The 26,878-nt window shown below is 39.1% G+C and overlaps 1 protein-coding gene and 1 long non-coding RNA gene across 4 annotated transcripts in view; one reads left to right on the plus strand and one right to left on the minus strand.

The window, feature by feature from the left end:
* LOC135324691 (uncharacterized) lies at positions 1-26,872 on the minus strand. Its single transcript, XR_010385990.1, has 5 exons — positions 26,651-26,872; positions 13,742-13,814; positions 7,381-7,463; positions 1,993-2,166; positions 1-295 (listed from the first exon to the last, which is right to left on the minus strand). It is a non-coding gene; the product is annotated as an uncharacterized LOC135324691 (long non-coding RNA).
* PPP2R3B (protein phosphatase 2 regulatory subunit B''beta) overlaps positions 26,400-26,878 on the plus strand; it is a 56,406-nt gene continuing 55,927 nt past the window's right edge. The window contains exon 1 of one of the 3 annotated variants that reach the window (XM_064501421.1): positions 26,400-26,514. The gene's annotated coding sequence lies outside the window, so the exon portion shown is untranslated. Of the gene's footprint in view, positions 26,519-26,878 lie in introns of all 3 variants that reach the window. The other 2 variants (XM_026108993.2, XM_064501426.1) reach the window with 2 other exon arrangements.

Raw genomic sequence — 26,878 nt, forward strand, 5'->3', positions numbered from 1 at the left:
TTTATTGAGAAAAATCCCTTTTCAAATGTTTAATCAATAATAAAGTTCATATTTCCTGACTTGAAATATTTTACACATTTATTTTTTGAGAAAATTATTAAATATCTTTAATGAATACAGACTGTCATTTTTCTGTAACATGGCCTGACAGCATCCTGGATAGATTGTTCTCTGCTTAATCTGTTTCCCTTCTGCAATTGACTGTTCCAAGCAGTGCATTTCATAATTTCATTTCAGGATCATTCTTGTCACTGACTTATATCCAGTAAATGTAAATACACATTTATAAATGCACCTGGGAAAAAGGAAATCCTATAGGATCATGCTGCCAGTAATTTGGAGATGAGTTGAATTAATATGGAACATTTCTTACCACTTAACAAAGTATTTAATTTTCTTGTACTATGTGAATAGATCCAGGCTATACAAGTATTGAAGTCAAAACTCCATTATTCCAGTCTCCATTCTCCATATTCCTTGAGCTTAATTCACTGTCTACAGATTATTAAATATCCAGAATTCAGGGACTAGGACATAAGAATGTGGGACTTCCATTATTGTATTAGACGTTACATCTATCTACTCCACTAACTTTTGCCTGAATATCTAAGGTACAATAAGCTTCCGAACCGTCTTACTCTGTGGGATTTTATACTTTCTGCTCATCAGGGCCATCTGTCTCCCAGCATGGGACTGCAATCACTCAGTACCAGCAAAGCATATAACTGGTAAGACCCAAACCACTGCATGCAGTTCCCAAAGAGGGGTAGGGGGTGGGGCAAGGCCCACCAAATCTGCGAGATGGTTTGGAGCCTTCACAGTGCTTCAAGGTGCTGGTAATCTCATAGGATACAGATTCTGCGGCATGGGGACCCATGCAGGTCATGGACAGGGAGTAGAAAATTCTCAGTGCCTGGGGAAGCTGGGATAGGAGTGCAGAGAGAAGGGCATCTGTGGGGGTCTTCAGTCCAGATGGTGCAGGGGAAGAGGAAAGGTTCAGAAGCTCTAAGAGACAGGTATGTAGACAGGAATGGGGAGTTGCAGGATGTCCTACAGATAGAGCAGTACAGGTCAGAATTAGGCCATGCAAGCAAAAAGAGAAGAACACGGGGTTCGTGGGGTGCAGGGTGGCAAGTGCAGGCAGGAAACAGGGACGGGGGTGTCCACTGGGGGGTGCATTGCAAAGCAGCAGTCAGGTGTGTTGGGAGATAAGGAGAACTGGCAGAGGCACCCTCTGAGGCAGAAACGGTGGGGAAAGAGGGGGAAAGATGCAGAGGGCTCTCAGCCATATTAAGATTTTAGTGTATGGCTTTTAATAGCAAGAAGTTTGATCACTCCTGGGTTAGACCATTTCTTCAGCAAGACAGCAACTCAGAACCCACATATATATGAGCAATGATGTTCTAGACAGCATGATATCCAAAATAAGTGCCTAGGGCTGGTAGACATAACAGAGAACCTATGGAGACCTAGGTCCTTCTGCAGCAGCACCTGGTTGCCAGTTGGGAGGCCTCTAGGCTTCCAGCATGGCACTAATGTTCAGGTTATATTTATTTTTTGGTAACTGGTTCCCCCCCTACAACTGCTCTCTGACTTTCTGGAAATGTTTTGGATGGTCTGTACTGGGAAGAGGGAAGCCACAGAAGGTCAGGCAGACAGAAAGTAAGAAAGAGGTGACAAATCAGACAGAGTGGTTGTCCTTGCAAAAACTGACAAGTCGCCTTACATATTATTAACTTTTACAGTGAATACTGTAGTGTATTGAGACAACCTTATTTACATATTCAAGTTAAATTTGGCTCATTTCTAAGGACTATCACTACAGTACACACGTATCATCTGGAACACCCTCTCCTTCTATTATAAACCCATAATAAAGGTTTGTAAACAAAAGCATGGTCAAGCTAGAGATAAGCTGTCACACAAAATGCTGGCACCTCTTAATACCAAGCCTGAGAGACTGTTTTCTCCTATTAAAAATATTGTACTTACTTTGCTCAGAGGAAGCAGAAGTTGAAAGAAAAATCAACATTATGTGAGCTAATCTTTCTCATTTTCATTTTTAATTCCCCCAGCATGGGGTTGGAATAGTTCAATTCCTTTATGCAGAGTGTCATGACAACCAACAGATCCATCAGGTATCCGCATAGCCATTCTGCTTGTTACCTGAGGAAAAATGTAAATACCAAATACTCAAACTCTTTTTAAACCTATTAAATATAAATAACTAATAGCATTTGACCTAGATAACTGAATATATCATAACATGCCAATATAAAAAAAAAAGTGTAAAAGCATTAATATGTTTTACGGAGACTAAATAAAGCCACTACAATGAGGTTTATCAGTTGTATTATGTTTTAAGAGAACCACTCCTTAAGCAAAATGCTTTCAAAGTGAGAAATGTGAGTCAGGTATTCAAAACTTCAGGTATCACTTGTAGTCTGCAAATATAAATTTCCAGGAACAGTGTAGTTAAAGCGTCTAGGACACATGTATTTTTATAAATAAGACACATCTCAAATCTACATAATTAGTATCCCCAAAGAAAAATTTATTTTAAATTGCCCTTACAGCTCTGGCTTTTGCATCTTATTGAAACCTAGACTGCACAGGTAAAATACTGTATCTTTAAACATTATTAATTACTGTATGAAACAAGCCATAGTTACAAACATTCAACCACATCCAGTTTGCCTTTTGCATTGGATGTACAAATACCAACAATATATCCAGCTTTACTCCTTGTATTTATAAATTATGCTATCGGTTTCACAGATGACTTATTTAAAATTTCTAATGTTTTCCCTAAGAAGCGCTATCTTTCTGGCCGCTGGCCTTTGTGAGAGAACATAAGATTCTCATTTAAAAATGAAAAAGAGATGTAAATCCAAGCATCACACTGTTAAGCTGGCTCAAGGCTTTCATTTAATTAGCACATCTTTATCTCAACTAAATTTAAATGAATACATTTTTTGGTAATACAGACAATAAAAAAGGTCTAGTATTTAGACCTTATGACATAGGTAAAGATAATGCTTTAAAGATGAAGGCTTTGGAGTTCTCTGATTGATTTCAGCTTTATTCAGTTTAATTCCCTGATTCTCTAATCAGTGTTATCCTCTCTATTCTCTTCCAATGTATCTGCAACTTCCTCCTGAAATACCTCTCCATTCTTCTTTCCCCACACTGCTGAATTCCCGAAGCTTTTACTCTATGTTTGATTTTATTTTCTTCCTTTAAATGTCTCTCCAAACACTTAACTGCTTTTCCAGTTTCCCAGATACCATCAAGAGATGTTTAAACATTAATGACTTTGCTTCCAGCTACTGATCAGCCATATAAATCTGTTCACACACCACAACTCTTTTTCTGAAAATTGGGTTCAACTCTGTCCTAAACTTCAATACAAAATCTCTTTGAAATCAATTGACTTAAACCAGCATGCCTCTAAAAACACAGTTGTTGATGCAAAACCAGCACCTGCATGACCCTAATGTTCTGAGACATTTGAATCTGTCAGGAAGTCCAAAACAAATGAATTTCATTTGCAGCTGTGAGACAAATAAAAATTCATTTGGGTAGAGGTCTCACTGTAAACTAATCACATTAGACTCACCACTGCCTTTCATCTTGTACCACATTCATTCATCTCTTGCTCAAGAACAGGAAGAGGAGGCTTCTTCCTCCTAACATAGCAGTCTCTGCATCCCTGATTCAGACCATATGGACTCCAGTGAAGGTGCACAAGTTTGCCTTCATGCAAGGATATGGCCCACAGAAGCTGGTGAAATCACTTTTTCTCTGCTTGGAAAATGAAACCAAGCTACACTCACAGAAATGCAGCAGTTAGAAGGGCTGTATGAAGATATAACTAAACTGCATGTACATTTTGTCCTCTGTGGAATGTTTTATAATCTATTAAATTTTTATTCCTCTGCTTCATGGCAGTCTAAGTGAAAAAAAAAAGAAAGGAACATTTAACCAACATTTGAGAATACTTCTCAAAGATAGTACTTTTCAAGGTCATCCCAATTATTTATTATTGGGACGTTTTTTTGGTTTGCAGCTGTTGCAAGGGAATCCCTTTCACTGAAGTATCATTGGCTGCAGTTTTCAACAAAAAGTCCATTAACTGGAACTGAGTATCAAAACTACCAGGTATGCGTAGCTGCACTGTAGAAGTGTACATTACCCGGTCACCTCTTGTATGGTATTCCATTTTTTTTTAAGTTCAAATGAGTGTTTGAAAGGGGAACCTGAGTGTGTAAGATTAAGAGGAAAAATATATAAAGAAGCAGCAAATAATGCCCTGCTAAAGACTTTTCTCAAAAGAAGGAACCAGAAAAATGAAGCCCCCAAATATGACCCAATATGACCAAAATGACCAAATATGAAATACATGTACAATTCTGTTAGAAACAATGCAAAAGTGTGTTTTCAGCAAATGAGGCAGACTGACTAAATGATGCACAAGCACATCTCTTGGAGAACAAAATCAAACAGACCACTGCTCATAACAGAAGAAGCAGAAAAACAGGATAGAAAATGCAGAAGCCAAATGAATAACAGGATTATAGTCTGAAACTGTGCAAATAAGCAGGGAATAATGAACAAAAGCAAACAAGAAAAATTAGAGATGTCAAGAGTAGAAAACTCAGCTACCACACATGCACAGATACCAGTATATTCCATTTCTGGGAATGCAGCATTTTGGGACTACCTAGGCACTCCTTCTGATGAACTAGTGCATATCAGCTCTGGAATGGTGTTCTCCTTAGGGACTGGTTATATTGCTGAAAATGCAGTGCTGGCAACATCAATGGCAAAATTGACACCTGGATAATGTAGACAGTGCCCGTTCTGGCAGCCAGCTACCTGCAGCCAAATTCCTTCCAGTCCATACAGTGCCAGCCCTGAGTGTAACAGAAATTGTAATATCTCTGTAACAAATTCACTTGCAGTTCTTAAGCACTCAGATCTTGCCAAAATATTTGCTTCCCATTCATGCACATGATGCTGTGGCACTGGATCGTCCTAAGCTTAGGGTCAACTCTGCACTTCCCAACTTGTGAGCCATTAGAGCTATGCCAGCCCCTGAGTGCTGTTTTACACTGGCTGCTTTAGATCAGACAAACACATGGGGATCACCTGAAAAGAATCAAATGAGAACTCTTGACCTTCCCTCATACATATGATGTGGTGATCATGGCCAGAATCTTGCCCACACAAAATTGTACTTTTGATCAGAACAGTTGTAATCAACAGGACAACTCATGAACCACTTCAGTGTGCATATGGTCCTCAGAGTCAGGCCCTTGGGAGCAAGCAAGTGGATAGAAGTTCTAGGCAAACTTTCCACTGCTTCCAGTTCAGGGTAGTCATCATAAGAATCCAATGCAGTGTTGTATCATGTTTGCACTTTAGACACTGGTCATATATATCACAGTCTTTTCACCAGCAAATGCAGCCTACAAGAAACCAAGATATTCAGAGATGTTTTCTTACATCTCTGCGTGCCAGTGCCTTGACTTCTCTGTTTCTTACCTTCAGCAAAACTCTTAGTCTACTAGTGTAACCATGCAGCCCTGTATGATGGTATTGCCCTTGCTAGTAACTGGCCATAAGTTTTGTACAGAGTTCACAAGGTCTCTGGACTGAGGCTTGTCACGCCTGCTCTGTCTGAAGTTTTGTTGACCTGCATGTAGCTTTGTTTTACTTGGTTTAACTGTGGTTTCTAATTGACAAGGTGTCTGTGGCTTTTTTTTTTTTACTTTTGTTTATTTTTGTGTGGTACAACCATTTTTTACAGATAGCAGTAACAAGCAGTTATTCTATGTAGAATGAGATACCTGTGACTGTAACACAATGACATAGCCTAGAGAAATACAGACTGGCACAATAGCAGAGGCCTTGAGAAGTGGAGACATAGGGTGCGGCACAGAGGAGTACAGGCATGGGGTGAAAAGAGATGGGGTGCAGGCTGGCACTGGAGACCCCACAGCTATAAACAGCCCACTAATGGTCAGCTTTAAAAATGCAGACCTGAAGCTGAACAAGACTGGTTTTAGGGGTAACAAAGAGAACAAAGAAATAGCATCTGACATACGTAAAGGGCACCATGTATAGTAAATTTGGATGTAACCTGGGGCTGCAGATCAATGAAGAAAGAGAAAGGTGTAAACATGTGTTAGCGAACATATAAAAATGACCCAGGTGGGGGAAGAAGAAAACATCAAAATGAACATCCTATTCCTCCCAATGAAGACCCCCAATGCCGACAACTTGCCATAACATCCCTGCCCACCACCAATACCAGAGTGAAACTACCAACCAAACTACTGATCTTACACAAAGATTCAGGGAAGGGTGAGTACAACACCAGGAAAAGGGGTAGAAAGAAGTGTGTGTGTTACAATTTTAATTGTATTATTACTTTTATTGTGACCTTTTCTTATATAAAAGTACTCTAATTGCATTATTATTCTTTCTTTTTCTATAATAATTAGATCTACATTAACATTGATTCTTGAATCAGACTGTTAAGATTTCCACTATACTAACAATAAATTCTTGATTTTACTTACATGTGTATATAGTGCTTCCTCTTTGCCCATAAACAAGATTTTGAGTGCAAAACTAGCGAGAACCTGCATTTGGGGTTCAAATGAGGAAAAAAAAGGAGGCTTGACAAAGTATTTCCTTTATATAAAGTGTGTGTGGCAGGGGGGAAGTACAAATTTCTGCTGTCTTTGAGGAAACAGGCTTTGGCATCGAAATTTCCCTCCTCCTGCTATCAGTCCAGCGCTGTTTTTAAATGCATTATGTTCTAGTTCTCTTCATTTTCAGTGAACTATTCCTCTGTCATTCTTACTGTCAGAGAATCAATACACAGTAATAGCATTATATAGGTGGGACTGTTAGCTTTGCAATATCTTCTGGAGAGGCAGACATATGGTTTATTAACATATCATACAACTCCGACTGGCTCTTTTCCCCTTTGCCCTCTAACCCACCTCCCAGGGACTCATGCTAACATTGCACAGCTCTGAGATGCTATAATGCACATCCTTGTTTTGCTTAGACAGAGTCGTCAGGAAGTAGTAGTCTTCTCTTCCTACAAATACAGAATCACCTTTCTAAATATTACACTAACTTGTACAAGGTCTAGGAATGACAAGAGTTAATCTCTGGCTTGTGGAATGGTTGTATATGTAATAACGTATCTGCTCTAAAATTCAGCATCTGAAAACACAGTGGCAATAGAGTTTTGCAACACAAAATGGAAGATTCCTGGTTTCCCAGTGAGTGACAATTCTTTCTCCTAGCCCTGCAAGAACCCAATACAAATGCTGAGAAACTATAAGGGGTCATACTTACAGTTTTTGATTCTGTCTTACAGCATGGTGCAATGAAGTAAAGTGGATGGCTGCATTACCTTCTTCCATAATAAAACACATGCACTGGGAAGGCAAAATCGAACATATATTACTGAAGTTTCACATAATACTATTTCACTAGGAACAGTTTTTGAAATGGCAATTCAGAAGTATGGATGTGCTTCTGTTCCTACCACAAATGCCAGTGTAAGTGAAGTCAGCTTACGCCAGGCCCTTTCAACCACTGTCCAAGAACACCCGCTACTCATAACAACTGCCTGTTGTACACACTGTTTACAGACCTATTCCATAAACTTCATTTATTTTTGTTTGTCATGGTTATATATGTGAAACTCATTAACAGTATCAAGATCAAGATCATTTTCCACAGATGTTCACTAATGCCCAGACAACCAAAACATCATTTTTAAGATGTGTTAAATGAAACACTCTCTTTCAGCTCTAGCTGCCTTCATATGGCCAAAGCGTATATACATTTTCTAGATATGCATTGACTCTAAAGGTAGAGGATCAGTCAGACTCATCAGTATTGCAGAACAGTGAGCATAGATGCAGTAGATTTCCAAGCTGCCACCAGCAACAATAAACTACACAGAATGACAATGATCCTTCCATACAAATACTGATTTCATTTTTGCTGAAATCTAGGCTTCTGGTTTCACGGTATTTTTATAGACTACACTTTGTGTGAATTATATTATGGAAAACAGTCATGATGCAAGAATATTGTTACACTCCCTTTTATAGTTATATTATGAAATGGTGCAAAATGAAAGGAAAAAGAAATGTTTCAGTAGACCACTGGGTCAGTACTGCACTTCAGGAGACAAAAATCAGTACAGACTCTGTTTGAGTTTGTAACATTCAAAGATCTTTCCTCTGCACAGTCTTGGTTTTCATTTAGAAATTCAGAATAAGGTATATTCCACTGTAAAAACATCGATACCCTTTTTTCTTCCAGAAAAGTATTTTATGAAGGCTTGTACAAGGCAGCTTTACATATCTCTGACACATCATTTAGCCGATTTACTTTAAATGCATTGCTTCTTCAGCTACCTCCAAAACAACAGTAAAAACCAAAGGCAGTCAGTCATAAGGGTACATGTATGTTACAATCTCATGAGGAGCTGAAGTAGAAGAAATGAAGAAAGCAATAGATCAAAATGGCTAATTTTATCTCTGCCCAGCTCACTCAAAATAACAGAAAAATGTCTCATGATTTGGAAATTACTACACATTGTGACAAAGTGACAAAGCATTACAGAGAGACAGAGAAGCACATGACTTCTTATATGATAGATTAGGAGAGTATTTATGTCATGCTTGTTTTTGAGAGAAAAAGATCTATCCAATTTATTGCTTTTGATAGTGAGGAGTGAGATGATTCTTCCTGCATTGAATAGTTAACATGGATTTACACACATTTTGCTTAATTCACAGGTAGAAATATACTTGCATGTCTTCTCCCGTTTGTTCATGATGTAACTTATAAGCTTCAATGCAGAAATAGCAAGTCTAACATTCCTGGTAAATTTTTAAGAATTTTGTAGTGCTGAGGACATAACTAATTACTACAAATATGACCTACAGTCACTGCAGTTGCAGTAGGGGTGATACAGTATGCACACTCTGGCATAAGTGGATGCCAAAGAGGAGAGGAAGCACAAAAATCCTTCCCCTTTCCTTTTTTTTTTTTTTGTAGATTCCCATTGTTACCACTTCCCAAAAGATAGGACCAGGCATGTACCAGTTACACCAGCTCCTACGATGCAGGCAGACAAGAGATGTATACTTCACAGGCAACCTTCTTTGGATCAACCAGTGCACAGCTGCTGTTGTCTCTGTGGGACTTCTAAAGCTCATGCTATTAAGGACCATTCCCTGTACATCGGCCTGTGAGGAAGAATCCTCAGCAGAACACAACAGGAGGAGTCTAAAGACACTTTAGCTGCAGCAATAATGAGAGATTCTTTATATTTTTCTTCACTTAGACAAACATCTCAGAAGAGTTCTCTTGCAACTGAGGTCAAGGTTGTAAGTGAGGTTAATACAGGTTTCTACCTGTATTAAGATGCCAAGGCTCATAAGAAATTCTCTTCTGAAATAAAATTCATCAGGAAGGTTTGTATCTAGACAAGGATTAGTGTTTCACTCTCTTAACATGGCTAGAGGTATCCCGTCTTGTTTCTATAGCACAAAGAGGAATGCGTATTGCTGTAACATCCTTTATATCCTTTTTGTCTTATTTATCTAGAACAAATTAATTTGAAGCTTCCTCATTCATCCTCGGAGGAGCTGTCTAAAGAGTTCAATATTCACAGTTATGTATTTTTAGCAAAATACTTAAGATGATATCAGTAGCATACCAGCTGATGGGTGTTTTATGCCCTGTGCATATAAAAGCCCATTCAGCTAAGTTTGTTTCATCCTTTGGGGACTGTAGGAAGTGAGGCTTTAGTTGATGAACTGTGCAAAGTTACCACTAAGGAATCCCTTTATACATACTCTAAGCAATATAATTTTCATGTTCTTTTTTCAGCAGACAAAGCCAGTGGGCAGCATGGCCTCCAGAGACTATGTTAAAACGTTTCCAAGAGGTTTAATAGGCTTGTCTTTTCTACCACTATCAATAACTTGTCCACAGTAAGCCTTCATACTTGACTGTGGACCCACCTGTATTGGTTTGGTCTACTTAGTTTAGGCTTTTTAGCTTTTCAGACTGGTTGTACTCAGAGTACGGAGAGAATGCTGTAAAAGTCCTGTAAAAGTCCTATCTATCCTGTACAATGTCATCAGGAGTTCAAAACTCAGAGTTTTTACCCGGTACTTAATTTTTTCCTTTCACTCTCTCCAACCAGAAATCTCCCTTCCAGTTAGACCAGCAAGTCTATCGTCATGCACATTGTATAGATTTTCAGCTGAACTGTGTCTCTGGAAATTACTCTGGTAATATATAAATATATATATATATAATTGTATAAATATATATATATATATATATAGTGGCAAATAAAGAGTATGGTATAACGAAAGGTTCTTTTTGGTTCTGATCTGCCTGTGAGGCAAAGAAGGAAGCGGATCTTTCTTTTCTCTTGGTAAGACCCAGGCACCAAAAGGAATAATTAGATAAGAAAATTCTGTGTCTACTAATCTAATTTTTTTGCTAAGGAAGATATTCTGTAATAAGCTCACATAATCCTATTAAAACTCATGCAAACCAATTACATAATTGCATTTATCCTTTTACATGTACTTTACCCTTCCAGATTGCAAGCTATCCTTTGCCCTCTGTACTGTATGCAGAGCAACCTCTCGGACAAATCTTGCTTGAGTAATGGCTGGAGAATTTTACCAAATACTTATTAAAACATCAGTGACTGAAGTATTTTAATAAGTCCATGATCCAATAGATAATGAAGAAAACGGGAAAAGCTCAGCTAGATCCAGACTCTCTCTGGGCTTGTCAGCTGTCTGTTTCTGTATGTAAAGTGATTAACACATTTGTAAAGGGGAATATATGCATACACAGAGGAAAACAAGTTCAGGGTTTAACTATCAATATATGCATACCGCATTAGGCCATTTGTTGCTAATAAAACAGCTAATAAACAAGGCTTTGTGAGTTTAGTTTTCATTAGAAAAGCTCAATAAACACAAATGTTTACTTTTCCTAATCTGCTCTCACTAAATAATCTCAACATTAACTTATTTTACCCACTGGAAATTTATACCGGGTATCAGTTTAAAATTGATCACTCATTTCTTGTTTACTGTTGTAATAAGGGGCTCTGCAGTTGAAAGAAAAAAATGGGTTTTATTCTTATCAATAATAGGAACATAATCATACTTATCTTAAGCTGTTTCCCTCTTAGTTTATTGTAGAGTTATAAAAATGGAGAAGGAAATTGTTGGGGGAGGGCATTGCCACTCTGCAAATTTCTCCTATTAAACAGAAGAAAAAATTCCATGGAGTATGATTACACAATTCTGGTGGTTTCCATCTGCTTTTATTCCATTTGTAGTAGAAGACAGTTTTATTCAGTAAAATGCATCTGCATCTCTGTTCGTCCTACTAGAGCAGCATCCTGCTGGACACAACATTAAGTTTTGCTGAGTTTTCTGACAGCTCTAAGTATCTGACATCTCACTTAGATTCTGATTCAAAATATATTGAGATAACAGAGAGATTTCTTCTTACTAGAGTAGGTTTTATATCTGAGTTCATTGGGCAGGCCCTTTTTCTCCAAGTGGTCTGTTATACATGACAACATTTGCACAATGGCCTGTTCAGAAATCATGTTGTTGACATGTTGGAGGAAATTCCCTTATACCTAAGGTCTACACAATTGCACACTGCTGGCTACAGTTCGTCCTCCCTTAAAGTCATAGGGGACTCCTCCAGCAACATCAATGGCAGCTGGAATGGATCCTCAGGTCAGCATACCATTCCCACAAAACCATCAGTGTTTATAAGTTGCTGAAGTTGAAAATTTCAGAGGGAAAAAAAGATACGTATTGCTTCTGCTGGCACAGCCATAAAGGCTCATCGCTTGCTCAAAAAAATTCCCTCCAGGTTTCCATCTCCAGAAATAGCTCTTCTACTTTTCATGGACTTTCATAAATATCTTGGCAAAATGGCAGCAAATTTTAAAAAAGCATTAGAAAGAGTAGTCCCATAATGTTAAAGATTTGATGCTCATTTGCCATGAGTCCAGCAGGGGACCATATAAGGGAGAGTGACCCTTTTTTGGCACTTTTTTCCCCCATTCCCTCTACAGCTCTAGAGGCAGCACAGCCACCCAGGAAGAAAGCGGGAGTTGGAGCAGCTCTACGGAGCCTGGCTCATCCCCTAGGCTGCCATCCATGATGCAGAGTGGTAAAAAGTGCCCTGTCCCTTCACCAGCTTACTAGCCTAGTTGCAATTTGGCTCTAATGTGCCAGCCCAAGTCCTCAAACACAAGCAATTCCACATGGCCAGCATGCTCTAGCAAGGCACATTGTCTCCTGCTCCACCTGTGTAACAATTTCTCCATCGTGAAATACAATAGGGCCAAGCTTACTACCTTACCTATTGGGAACTCCTGACTTTCGAATACTTGATCTCATAATCCTAACACTGCATGGAAATAGGTTTTGATATTTTAAAAGTCTTCCCAAAAATAGTCAATTAAGTAGCTGTCTCTTACCTAGATGACACATTTCCTTTCCATTATTACAGAACAGTCATTAGGTGGCACTTTCAAGCAGTGCTTTACCATTAAAGCGATTTTCCTGCATTAAGCTAACATACCCATGTGCCTTTCAGTTGTTTACCTCTGGCCTTCTGTGCTGTCGGTTATGTCCTGGAAGTGCAAACTAGTATGTATCTGGCCTCAACTCCCATTGATCTCCTTCGAGCTGACGGTCTTCAGCATCTTACAGGAGACACGCAGGACAAATGATCTTTAGGCCTTTTATATAACACATTTTATTGTTTGTTACGTACACCTTCTGGCCTCTCTGTTCCCAAGTGATACCTCTGCAGGGAGGAAAATGTTTCCTGTTAAATCTTGATACATTTGCAATGTATGTGTGCTTCTGCTTGATGCTTGCCTCTCCCCTGCACCACCTCCTCCCTACTACTGCTCTACTGCACAACCAGTTCTATTGCATTCTCCAGTAGTTCACAGTCCATCCATTCCTTTACAAAGTTAGATAAGAAACTGAAGTTTCTCCCTACAATGCAGGTGGTCTGCATTTTTTTCATTCCCTTTCCCAGGTCTTAGGATTTAATGACCAAATTTGTACAGAAGAGCTGCCTCACAGAACTTTACTTCCAAACACTGAGGCTTAGTTTGCTTTGAAACACGAAATACACTTATTTTATTTTACATTTATTTTGGTATTATTTTGGTATTACTTTTAATTTTAATAATCACTTGGTTTTATTTTTCTGCACTGTATATATTTTCTTTGTCATCATCCAAGCAGTTGTTCAGTGGCTAGCTATAAATTTGCATCTGTTTGATCTCAGATGTCTTTCTGCCTAGAGAATTAATGGTGCTTTTGATAATATATACTCCAAAGGTATGTTGTTTTGAACAGCTCTTTGACCTACTTGTTTCGATAATGTTTGAGGTTCCTGTCAGTGTGATTTCCCCTTACCATTTCTCTTCTGTTCCCTTTACCAGAGGCTGATTTTCTTCTAAAAACCTATTTCATTTCTATTCAGTAAAACTTCCTTTATTTTTAAATTTTATTAGGTTATTGAAGTCCCCAGATTCCAAAAACATTAATTATATATTCAGTTAAACAGAAGAAACTTCAGTAGATTCAAATAGAACCAGACTGAAAAATCTTACCTATGTAATGTCCTTTTTCCTTTGCTTTGAAAAATTCAGCAACTGTGGATGAAATTCTTGTTCCTGTGATAGGCTGAAAGAAAAATTAAAGTAAGTCTTATTTCATTAGATCTGGAATATAAAACTCTTTGTCTCTTTTTGAAAAAAAAAAGTTTTATTCAAATGTCTATGTAACATGCAGACACTCCTGATCCATCTAATAAGAGCTTTATTTTACAAAGACCCCCATCTTGCAATCCAGTCTGAACATAAGAGCTCTTTCACTTCAACTGCAAGCCAAAGAATCTGTTAGGGATTAGGTTTGTAAAGGTATTTCGGCATTTAAAATATACAGAGGAGTACATAGTAACATCCTCAAAAACGCATACAGAGCAAATTTCCACTGAAATATTTCACTCCAGCTCACATCAGTGCCTATAACACAACACATTATAGTTGAAATTAAATAAGTCAAAGTTGAAATATAGTTTTCTTTTACAAAAAAATCCAAGAACTGGAATCTTTGTCGCATGGAACAAGAAAAGGCTGCTGTGGGGAAGGCTTAGTCCGTAAGTTCTAAAGGACCTGTGAATTTCTGGAAAAAATATCCATCTCTATGAACATTCCCTTTCCTTTGCCTTTTATTCATTCAGAAGTCTCCTGACTCACCACATCATTTTGTTTCTCCTTCCTAATAATACTGGCTGCATTCGCTCATGAAGTGGCAAAAGGCCTAATTTCACATCTGCACATCCAACACTTGAATGAAAGCCCCTTTGTCTAGAGAATGAAGGTTCTGTTTGCTAATTTCAGTTTTTTAAGAAGAGATTATTTCGTTGACAGGAAGAATAATTTCAGATTCCATATAACACACTTTTAATAATGATACAGTATTACAAATAAATCAATAAGGCAATGTTCAGATTCACATTATTTTACTAAGATAAAGCCTACATATTTGCTTTCCAGGTTATATTACAGACATGATTGTATTTGGCTTCAACTGCAACAATACTTTCAAATTACCCTTTACAGAATACAAGAGAAGTTTCACTAAGGCCTAACTGATATCAGATCCCACCCAAATTCAGAACTGGTATTTGAAATATGAATCCAGTGCTCCTTAGAACTGAAATATATTTGAAAGCTTGATTATATATGGTACTGCCTATCCTAACTGGACAGACTACAAGCAATTATGAAATGCTGAACTATTAAAAATGAAAATTTACCATACACAGAAAGGTATCTGTGAACACCACAGTTATTTCTTATTGGAGAGAACAAATGATTCATAAATGAATACACGTAAAATGAAAAGTATAGATGCAGGATAAAAAATCCTGAGCTATCCAAAGCTGAATTTGAAGATCAGTGTGTAATTTACATGGTAAGTTTACAAGGTTGCTAAATTAGCATTCCAGGATCTCATTTGGAAATCTATTTTCCTGTAAAAAAAACATCAGCAAACCTATCCTGCATACACAGGTACACTGACAAGAATGGCATTACTATTTATTACTATTAAGCAAGTACAGAAACTCTTTGCCAAATCAGGGCCTGTATTTGTAAATGTCAACATTTCTGAGGCAGCCACAGTAGAAAAGCTCTGTCTTACAATTTCTTGGTATCTACATTAAAATAAAAAGAGAAAAACATTTGTTTTTATGGCATAACACCAACATGCTTCTACATTTATTTTCAACATTATTCATTTCACATTACAAGCTGGAGAGGGAAAGCTGCAGAAATTGTTACTGCAAACCCTCTTCGAGGAGACACTGATTATAAAACGTTTGAGATTTTTTTTTTAACAAGACAATTTTATGCATATAAATTGTTAGCCTTACATAATCATAACCTCTCCTGCACCACTGATCAACCACCTAAAACTGAAACAGGTAAGGCTATGAAGAACTGGATTCTCTATGTCCATACAGACTTTTACGATCTCTTTATAACTGATTGAGAATGTTTTCTGATTTGTATTAAAAAAAAGTTTAAACCGCTTGACAAATATTTCATTGTCCTCATACAGCTCGCTGCTGCCACTTGTTTGGAAAATTGAAAGATAAGTTGAAAAATGCACCTTTTCCATTTTCATCTCTAATTGAATTCTCTCTTGACCCCCTTATTCCCCATGGCTGTATTTCAGGTTTTGATGATAAGAAAAAGATTTTTGTATTTGGATAATACAATTTTCTCACTTGCCTTCAGCGACCTTCAGCTCAATTTCCTCTCCCCAGAGACACTGTATATTATAGAATTGAATCAAATTCCTTATTCATAGAAAAAAAAGTTCCAATTTAATCTGAATATTCAGCATTTTACACTGGTCAGGGTGATGGATGGCATATTGAAATGCTTTTGGTTCAGGTAATCAAATGGTAGAATTCAGACTTGTATTGAAAAAAATAATGAAGTCTATTCAATATTCTCATAAGGTGCAAAAATGCACATTACACAGTAGAACTGGTGCTTTTTCTTATTACCTAACCAATAACATCTCCCCTGCAAAAAGTATAGTAAAACATTAAGAATTTATGTAGGTTAGAAGATGTGAAAAGCAGCCACTCTTGAAGGAAAAAGTAGGCATCTTCCTGAGAATGCTCAAATGAGCAAGTACCAGAATCAGGGAAAAAACAGATCTTTTCCCAGTATGTAGCTGAAATGTTCAAGAGTGGCTTACTGAAGCTGAATAATATATACTTTAAATGCTTTTAGAAAAAGAAATATATCCTTTTGAAATGTTTCAAGTCATTCGACAGCCTAAATTATTGTAATGCCTTATTTACATTGCCAAAACTTTTGCCAAGTAAAAGTATCAGGTATCTCATTATTTCTAAAGAGCTACTGGTCTAATTTTGAAAATCTGTCATGCTGCTTTTGAAATACAAACCCAAAACAACAACTGGTTAGAACAATCTCAGCCTGACACCACCCCCCGATGTAGGATGCTTGGACCTGGACAAAAATGTTTCCAGGCAAACAACAGAATAATGGTGCTGAATAAATATGGTTTAGTTTTAAAAACTGTATCAACAGTTCCTTTCATTCCTAGAGATGCATGGAATTACCCTGTTTTATTTTTAAATACTGAATTAATGTTATTTATTTTGCATTTATTTTGAGTAAACCACAGGGAATGCTTAACTGTAGGCATTACTAGCATCTAATTACAATTCTGATGAAGCAACTTAAATGTTAAGGCACTGCATTAAAATGAAGTACAAGGTTGTCTGTATTAACAACTATACTGTACCTTGTGCAAAACAGCAGGCCTCCATGTTCATTCTCTCACCTTATACAGTCTTGTTGTACAGTCTCAGTTCCCTGAGAAGGAAGATGAGATGAACCTCCTCTTCACAGTAACCCCACACACCTGACAGATGTGAGGCAGCCTTCGCACCTAGGGGGAGAACATCTTTCCTCCCTCCACATCATTAGCAGCTCACAGGGACAGTGGTCACGCTCAAGCCTCCCATGAATACAGAGCTCTGCCATGATGCTGGGCATCCTCATCTGCCACCGTTTTTCCGCAAGTACCCTTTACATGGAATTTACCTTAACAGCTTGTGTAATTTCAGAACCACATGGTAAAAATGAGGTGTGAGGCACATGGAAAAAGCGTGCACGTCAGCACTCTCAAGAACAGTGTAAGTGTTCACGCCATCAGTGATAACGGCCATATTAGAAACGCTTACAAGTAGAAGCCCTTAACGCTGAACTAACTCCAGAATTAAGAAAAATTGGTAGCAAATGGCAAATGTTAAGAACTTGTGATTCCACCAGCATAGTAATGGGACAAGAGCAGAACCTAGAGACACACACAAATATATCCATTCCAGTCAAGTCTCAGATAAAAAAAGACTGCATTTTTCCAACTTTGCAAGATCAATTTAGGAACCAAACATTATATGGCATCCTGTAGTGCTATAAGGAAGGTTTTGCAATGAAAGCCACTAACAGTTCCACTCTCAAATGAGGGAACAGAATCTAATTACTGTTCCCAGTTATCTTACCTTTTCAAGATTAGCAGGAATAGAAGTCATTAAAATGCAAACTTTTATAAGCTTAAGGGAACAGATACCAGATACACATCTGACGGAAGAAAGTGCTGGGTGTTTTATACAATCAGAAAAACAAAAATGAACTATAGGAGTATCCTTGTTATAGATCAGGATTTAAGCATGTGATTATAAAGTAATTTAAGTACATGCTGCACTGTGCCCTGAATAGGATGGGAAATAAGTGCATACTATTTTCCGACTATCCTATTAGCTGCATTTCAAGGTTCAGAACACCAAGGCCTTTTGCTGCACATGCTTAGTTCTGTAGGCATTTATTGGGAATTGCTTTTTTTAACACTTCAGCGTGAATATAAAATGTATAAATAAGATGCAAATGTGAAAAGTACCTGTACAATACAGTACAAAAAGGAATTAGAAAAATGTTTTAATTTTCTTTGAAGGCTGCATTCAAATCTGGACTGCTCTAGTAAAGTTCTTAGTACCCTCCCCCTGTAGTGGTGTTCAGCACCCAGTCAGGACAGTAAGGCTGTGTGAGGAGGGCCTAAAAGTCAGGAAATGCCAGCAGTAAGATAAAAATACACCTTGTGTTAATTCTGTTCTTTTGTGCATGTGTGTGTGGGTGTGTATATATATATATATATATATATGTATGTACACATATATATATACACACCCCACACACACACACCGCCACACACATATGTATGTTAACAACATAATCTGTTTGTATGTTATCATGTGGGGTATCCCCAAAGACCGATTTTAGCCTGAGGACTCTAAGCCCCTTAGGAACTTTCCCAACCAAGGGAGAGCAGTAGGCTCCTCTGGAGGGCAGCTTGGATCAGGAACCCAGCTCAAGCCCAGGGAAGTTTGTGTCACCCAGATGAATTTAGCCCCTGTGAATGCTCCCCATACATTCAAATGATACTCTTTAGCCTAAGCTATTTTCCCCAGCAGCATGTGGCACATCATACAAGCTTTGTCTTCTTTCTGCTTGCACTTTTCTCATTTCCATAATATTCCAGTATTCTTCTAAAGACTCAGATCTTTTATTAGTTCACAATATTAGCTCCATAGCTTGGCTGTTGCTGTCTGCTGTGACATTAGCTTCTCTTTTCAGCTGATAATATTAAAAGCTAAACATTAATTACAAGGAATTTTTCTCTAACTATGTTTCTGGGCAGAAGATTTAGTTAGGAACAGTATAGTCAGTCACTGCTGTAGTCTGTTTGACAAGTGCTTCTTAAAGGCCAGACTTCTTGTCTGCAGAGTACTCCGCATCGCTGACGACTGGAGGAGGTGGGAGGTAGGGGGACAGTATGAGGCTCTTAAGAGGAATAACTTGGTTCAAGGTAGCCATTTGCTAGTGTGCCTCAAGTGCCTTCTTCAGAAAGAGGGACAAACTTCGTAACAAGGTACAAAATACTCTGGCCCAGCATTCAAGGAACTTTTGTTCATCCTGTGCATGCTAACTCCAGCAAATATCAGTGGGAGCACAGGCCCCTGTATTAGCTGGCACACAACACATTAGTTGCTGATATACCCTGTCGTGTTCACTATGAACATAAGCCAGCTTGGGTAGCAATTTAATAAAGCAGCTGAAGCTAATGCCATTTTTTGGCATCACGTAACAGAATTTGTTGCAGGGTCACATATACGTGTATAAGGGGTCATGTACCAGCAAATTTTCAGGAAATAGTAGACATGCCCATTATTAGACTCAATTGCTGTCTGGCTCCAATATCTGAAATATGTAACCAACCCTTAACCCTAAGTCTCAGCGCTCTGATGCATTTAAATCACAAAAACCTGTAGGTTTTTTTGTCTTAAACTAAGCTCCTAGAGCAGGAAAAGAATATCAGGGATGTAGCAGCAGGTCCTATACAGAAATACTTGAAGAACCATAGTGCTGACACAATATTTAGATTAATAAACACTTTTGAAAACCTGAGACTGCTTCTATAATCTTGATTTTTAAAATAACTAATCTGGGGCTCTTATAATTTTTATAATTAGAATTTTTGAGCCATTAATTTAATATTTTCAAGATTTTCTTTGCAATCACAAGGGCTCTTTTTAACATACACATTTAACAGCAAATAATATTATTTCATAATCTTGGGACTCCAGAGCTAGAACTTTATAAGAAAAACACTAAATCTTATGAAACTTGTAATAAAATTATTAGTGTTGGCAACCTTGCAGACATATGCCTAGAGCTGCACAGTGCTTTCCTCCTCTAACTACTGTTAACTAAAAAGACTTTAATGAGAGCAAAAGAATGTGGCTCTGTCTGCCCAGAATCTTTTGGAATTTTGACTTTTCCTTAATGGAAATGAAAATAAATACTTTTTCCCTGTAAGCTTTTATGGACATCTGAACTGACTTTTGTAATGAAGAAGGATTAAGTAAACTTCCTTCCAAAATCATGATAAATGTGGTTTATATTAGTGTACTAATTAGCTCATAAATTTAGAAATAGTTAATCTTTTAGTTCTGCTGGATGAAAATAATGGCTGAAGCACAGATCAGATCGTGGATCTGGAGTAATGCAGTGGTGAATTAAAACCCTCTGAGCATAAGTGTCTGATCCCATAGCATTATGAAAACTAGAAATTTTGCTACTAGCTTTGAAAAGCAAAAGGTGAATTTAACAGAAGTTGTAAAATACTACTCAAGCAAACAGTTACCTAACAGATAGTAATAAAAAAGTGTGAATTATTAGCTGAGTGCTTTTCATTGTGTGGTAATCCAACAATTAACTATATTAATTACCTTCAGTTCAATAGGTGAAATAGAACACTGATAGCCAGCATAATCCTATGCCTTACTGCAGTTTTCATTTAATATATTTATGTACAGAGGTATTCAAAAACCATGCCCCAGAAATATAACATTATTTCAGAAACAGTTCTGGGTGCTAAGTGATAAAAATGTACTTGCCCATCATATGATATACATTCCTTTAGAACTGACAAGGTAGAATATGAGTAGAGGCACTGCCCCCTTGACAATCTGATGAAGACTCTTCCGATGAAACATGGAGAAATACATATTCTATTTCAAAACAACCAGTTCAGTCTTCAGTTCTTTGGGCTGGGTCCTAGCCAGGTGGTGGAGATGCAAGGACCCAGCACCCTCACATGGTTTACAGTACAGTAGCAGGTAAGTAGTTGGCAGACATCACTGGCTGCTGAATACAATAGCTCAGAGCCTCCCCTCACCTCTAATGGTTGAACCAAGACAAGGTTAGAAGAGAAGTGGGCTCAGTAACACTCAACATGGAGAATGAATAGACTCCCATTCTCACACCCCATAAACATCCTCATGCACACCTTGTTAACCACCGGCCCAGAGACTGCATTTCAAGCAGTTTTCCATAAACTCCATGTAACCTGCATACAATGTTGGATAAAACCATCGGATGAAGTACAGCATTAGAAACATGCAAACACAGGATTAGAAGATCAGGGTGACTTAATGAGGAACCCATCTTCACAACTGGACTGCTGTAAACATTGTCCAAGGCAAGGTCCCTGAGGAAAATATAACACTGATTCAGTAAAATGTACAAGGATACTCACTGCTAGCCCTACAGAGTGATATACAGTGGAATTAATTTAAAGCCATGACAGCAAACAACTGCTGAACCAATTTTCTTCCTTGGCTTGTAGTGCACCTGCTCTTACAGTATTTACATTTTAAGCTGTCTCTTTCTTTTTCCCTGCAGAAATGTAAATATTCCCACATGCAATCAGTTACTCATGTAAAGAGATAGGCAGCGATAAGGCCTTATTCTGACTACACAATGTTATAAAGAGGAAATAAAATGTGTTTGCAAATATAAAAATGTTTAAATAATCTCTGTACTCATGATACAAACTAACAAGTTACAAAGCAATTTGCAATTATACCTCTGACTTGCACTTAAGGAGTTGCTGATCAGCAAGCAATTAACCAGACCTTGTATTTCTGCAGTATTCCACCGGAAAGTGGAAGAACAAAGACCAAATTTAAGCCTTGAATCTCAGTATCATGCTTTTCTCAGAGTGTAGCTGGCTGCAGAACATGTACATCAAGTCAGCATTGCTGACATTTTTTGTCTGCATATGATGCTACTTCTGGAGGCCATATGATCTGTAGCTTACCATCCTATCTCTATTTTTGGTTAGCAGCTGCAAGAAAGGATGAAGTGGCATGGTTAGCTGGTATGGGTGGGTAGCTTAAGGGATTCCCAGTTATTAACATTTTCTTAGCCCTTCTCTTCAGTCTAAGGGGGGCTGCATAAAGCCCCCCAAATCCTCTCCATTCTCAAAAAAAAAAAATGGTACCAGAACTAGCAACTTAGTTCTGAATGATAATATGCTAGATTTTATCTTTTACTCAGTGCAAGGCAACATTTATACTCTTCTGAAGTCTCTGACTGCATAGCAATAAAGCAGGTTTTACAAGGAACATTACCTTGAGAGCACAACCTCAATGAGCACCGACGGCCAAAATTTTCAATTATGACAACTTAAATAAAAATGACCTGCTCATCACAGATACTCAGCACACTCCCTTCTAAGTAACTAAGAAACTAACCTTAAGAAATCAGGACACAGTTATTTTAGTGCTTATATATAGGTTAGAATCCAACTTCAGATGCCTAAATTTGAAAAATATGAACTGTGTCAGCAGAAGCAGTATAAGAAGCCTCACTGAAATTCAATATTCTTTTTAAAGCAACATCCTAAGTAGGTACTGTAGTTCTCTTCCCCATACAGCATGCATATGAAAAGCTCTAGAATAAGGTCTCATAAAGATTCTGCAGAGTGAACTGCACTTTGATCTAGAGTATATATTTCACCTCACTCTTACATGCTCTGTGGAATGATGACAATTCTACTTTCTAGATAGAAGTACACATAACAAAGCCTGATGCAACCAGGTAAACTTACTACTGCAAACACATTTATCCTATCTATCTTTAGATTCCTTTAATGTGGTCATGTACGCTTCAGATAATAATCCAGATTCCTATTAGTGGAGAAAAACAAGCACTTTCACATCATGATTTATCTGACCTAGGTTAGATGTTTACCTTAGGATAAAACTAATAAGGCCTTAGAAATGTCCCTTTACTTCCACCAAATACGAAGAGACAACTCATATGCAGATGTCCATGCTTTGTATATGTAAGATTGTGTGGGAAGAAGCCCATGCCACATTCCTGAAATGCTGACAGACAATGGGAATACTTCCAATGAACGCAGCTCCCTTGTGTCACTGTAAAAGTAACAAACAAGGCTAAAGAAGGATTTTGATACTCAGCCCTTAACGTCTATTAGCAGCACTGCTAAAATCAGTCTGTCATCAAGATTGGAAAAAGAGGGCGACTGATGCTCAGAAAGGAGGTATACACAGCAGAGCCCACAGAAGCTGGAAGCTGTTGCTTCTTGGTTTCTGCAGCTGAGCTAGTACCTCCATATACTACATGGAGGGAGGCACTGCACTACATAGACATACCAGTAAAGGTGTACTAACTCGACTGTACAGTGCAGCTAGGACCAGGCACTCCTGTTTCTTATTAATTGGTGCAAGCTATACTAATACACCGCTCTCCTGCACTTGTTAAGCAGATTTTTGCCTTATTTGAAGTGTAGTCTGCATCTTTTTCAACAACCCTGAACATGATTCTATCACTTTAACTTTCAGACATTGACTGGATACTGCACACTCAGTATTTTTATATATTATTATTACTATTCAGTTGAACTTTTTAAGGAATCCATCCTGTAAACAAATATACACATTCTACACAAATTGTAACACATTAAAACAGATTTCTGTTTGCCACATGTCATGACCACCATAGAAAAGCTTGTGTACTTATCACGACAGCAAAAAAGTGGAAACGGTGGTCAAAAAGGAGTTTTAAGTATCAACCAGCATTGGAAGATGTGAACAAACAGGTTCATTGTAAGTATTTTTCTCCTTTTGGCCAAGTTTGGCTTTATATATCTCTACAAAGACACCTCCCTAGTGGGAGATATACTGCTGAAGAGACTCGATCCATCCAGAGGCACGCTCAGAATATCCCTGTCAACTGCAAGGATCTGTATTACTTGATGATGATGATGATCACTTTCTGTTCCCTCCCAAATATCCCTGTCAATTGCAAGTATCTGTACTACTCGATGATAATGATCACTTTTCTGTTCACTCCCAAGGCACTTTGTGTTTAACAGAAGACATGTGGAACTGATTCATCTCTCATGCCAATGCTGATCATGACAAATTCTAATAAAGTCAGAATTAGAATTGCTTTGAATTTACATTAGCATACACAAGAGAAGAATGTGACTCTGTGTATATTTTTCAGAGATTTTTTTTAACATCTCTTTTTCTTTTTCTTTTGGGAGATCTCATTGCCAGCTTCAACAAAGGGCATCATCTCTATGCAGACGATATCCAATTCTACAACTCTTGTCAACTCATTCTCTGATCTCCCTCTTGCCAGCTGTCTTCAATATGTCAATCAACAGATGGCTACACCAGCACTAAGGAATGCTTCAAAGGCATTCATAATGTTTTAAAAGTCCTCTTTGTTCCATGTCTGTGGTTCTGCTATCACTCGTCTTAATTCAGACGACCCTCAGTTCTAGGCCAAAAGTCTTGTCACTATCCATAATAGCACACAGTTCTCATCTTCTTTTCCCCTGCTTGAAAACTACTTCTAGAATATTTACAGATTTATTCTTACTTTGACATCTGCTTCCTCTACTTTATGTTGAATGCTTTACTCCTGTTTAGAGTAATGCAATTTTTTCCACTTTCATCTTCTAAAAACCTGCTCTCTGAACTTCATAGATCAGTGGGCAGCAAACAGAGTACTATTCTGCTTCAAAAAGTGGAGACTCTCTCAACTACTTTTGAAAGTAGTTTTAAGCTTAATCTCATTTTAAGACTTGTGTAAAAATATTCCAGCAAGTCAGCAAGCCTACAGCAGCAAGTCAAAGTCTTCCAATATACCTACAATACACCATTGTTTTTGCCGAAGACTGAAGTATTTTGAATACGTGTAATATTAATTGCTGTGTTGATACACACGAGATCTCTCTCATGGGTATCTAACTGTTTCCTTCTCCTTAGTCCTTTCTTATCTCTGTGTCCTCTTTGAAAGTCATCTACCCTATTTTAATCTTGTCTGCATCCCTAAGGCTTCCTTTCACTGAAGTATGTCTCTTCTACTTCTTAGCTGCCGCTTCTCGTAAATGGTGTCATCTCTGGTACAGCCTCAGTTCCACAATACTGGCATTCCAAGAACTCATTATATTGATCTATCACAAATCTTTGGAATATCTCTCACTGTAAAGACACTGGAAGAATGTAAAAGGAAATAAACAACAAGAAAGAATAGCCACATACAAAAAATAGAGAAGTGAAAGTAGGAATCCAGGGTTAAAATACTAGTGACTTGCTGAGGTACAAAAATACCAGTAAGAAAACTGTATGGGGCAAGGGTGTACTATGTAGCAAACCATTGCCAAGCCTACCTAGAGCGCCTCATAGGTGTCCCTGTGAAGACTGGCAAGAAGTTTCCTCTATATGTTATCTGATGCTGAAAGGGTCTTCAATAGATTGGCATGCATTGTTCTGTTAATGAGGGGTTTATCTGTCTGTTAGTTTGCTACTCTCCCTTTTCACCACCATCCTCTTATCCCGTTTGTAATCCTGTAACGGCAGCGGCAACTACAGCAATTATTCATGTAAAATGAAAAACATGGAAAATGTAAAACATTTCATTTGTAAAACATTTACATTATTCATGTAAAATGTAAAACAGGAAAGTATTTTTTTTGTTCTCTTTTAACTGGGATTTAACAGCTGGAAACAGCAAGCAAAGGCAAGATCATGTCATTTGCCAGCTCCTCTCAGCAAACTAGTCGGTGGCAGGCAGCCTGAGCCACAGCCCAGGAACTACTGTCTTAAAGTTGTCACCATCTAAATTTAGTACACGTGAGGGCAAAAGGAAGGTCCTGGGATCATGACAACATGGGTAGAGAGTGTCGTGACCTTGCACCATGACCATTTACAAGCAACCAAACCAACCAACTGCACCCTAACCTGGCAAGAAGCAGTCTTGCAATATCTTTGATTACAAAACCTGGATTTTGAGGGGGGAGGTCCAAATTACAAGCACTTTACTCTCTCCCCAAACAGCGGGTGACTTTGCTCTTAGCAGCCCAAGCCACAGCCTCTGGCGCCAGAGGGGCTCCTCAGCGGCAGTCCAGGACGCGCAGTCCCAGCCCCGCACCTGCCTGCAGCAGCCGGGCCAGGCGGCTCCTGAGCGGCACGGGGAGCAGTGCGACGCTTCCCAGCCCTCGTGCCAGCACCGAGACGCGTCATCACACGTCACGACACAGCAGCGACGGCCGCCCGCCACAACCGACAGCGACGGTCCTACACTCCCCTCCGCAAGGACTGCTAGGAAGAGAGGGAAACCGCCACACACTCCTGCGGTGACGCCATAACGCACGCGGAAAACAGCTCTTTTTGACCCCGCCCCGCTTCGTCACGTGCCCCTCCAGTAGTCTCCTCCCCGCCACACCGCTCGTTACCATAGTAACTGCCCGAAGCGTCTCGGAAAGGCCGGGCGACTCTCGCGAGATTTCCACGGGGCGGGAAGGGCGGGAGGTGTTTACATAGCCCGCGCCGTGCGCAGGGCGGGCCGGAAGCGGGCGCTGATTTGAAGGTAGCGGCGGGAGGAGCCGGTGCGGGGTGGGTGAGTGCTGCTGTCTCCTCTCTCCCCTCGGCTCTCTGCGCTGCCCTGCCCTGCGCGCGCGCGCGCTCGCACGCGCTCCCCTCTCCCCCCTCATTCCGCTTGCGCCGCTTGCGCGCCGCGGAACCACGTCACCTCTAGGGAGCTGGGGCAGGGGGTGCCCGCGCGCCCGCCAACTGCCGCGCGGCGCGGGGCGTGGCAGCGGGGAGCAGGTGCTGGCCCCTCCCCGTCCCGCTCCCGGGGCAACGGCTCCCTCCTCCCTCTGTAGCGCCGCCGGCTTTTTCGCGCCTCTCGCCTGGGCTGCGGTGCTGCTGTGTGGGGCTTGCTTCTCCCGAGGGCTGCCCTCCTCCCCCGCCTTCGGGC

Source organism: Dromaius novaehollandiae, chromosome 1, assembly GCF_036370855.1.
Source record: "Dromaius novaehollandiae isolate bDroNov1 chromosome 1, bDroNov1.hap1, whole genome shotgun sequence".
NCBI lineage: Eukaryota > Metazoa > Chordata > Aves > Casuariiformes > Dromaiidae > Dromaius > Dromaius novaehollandiae.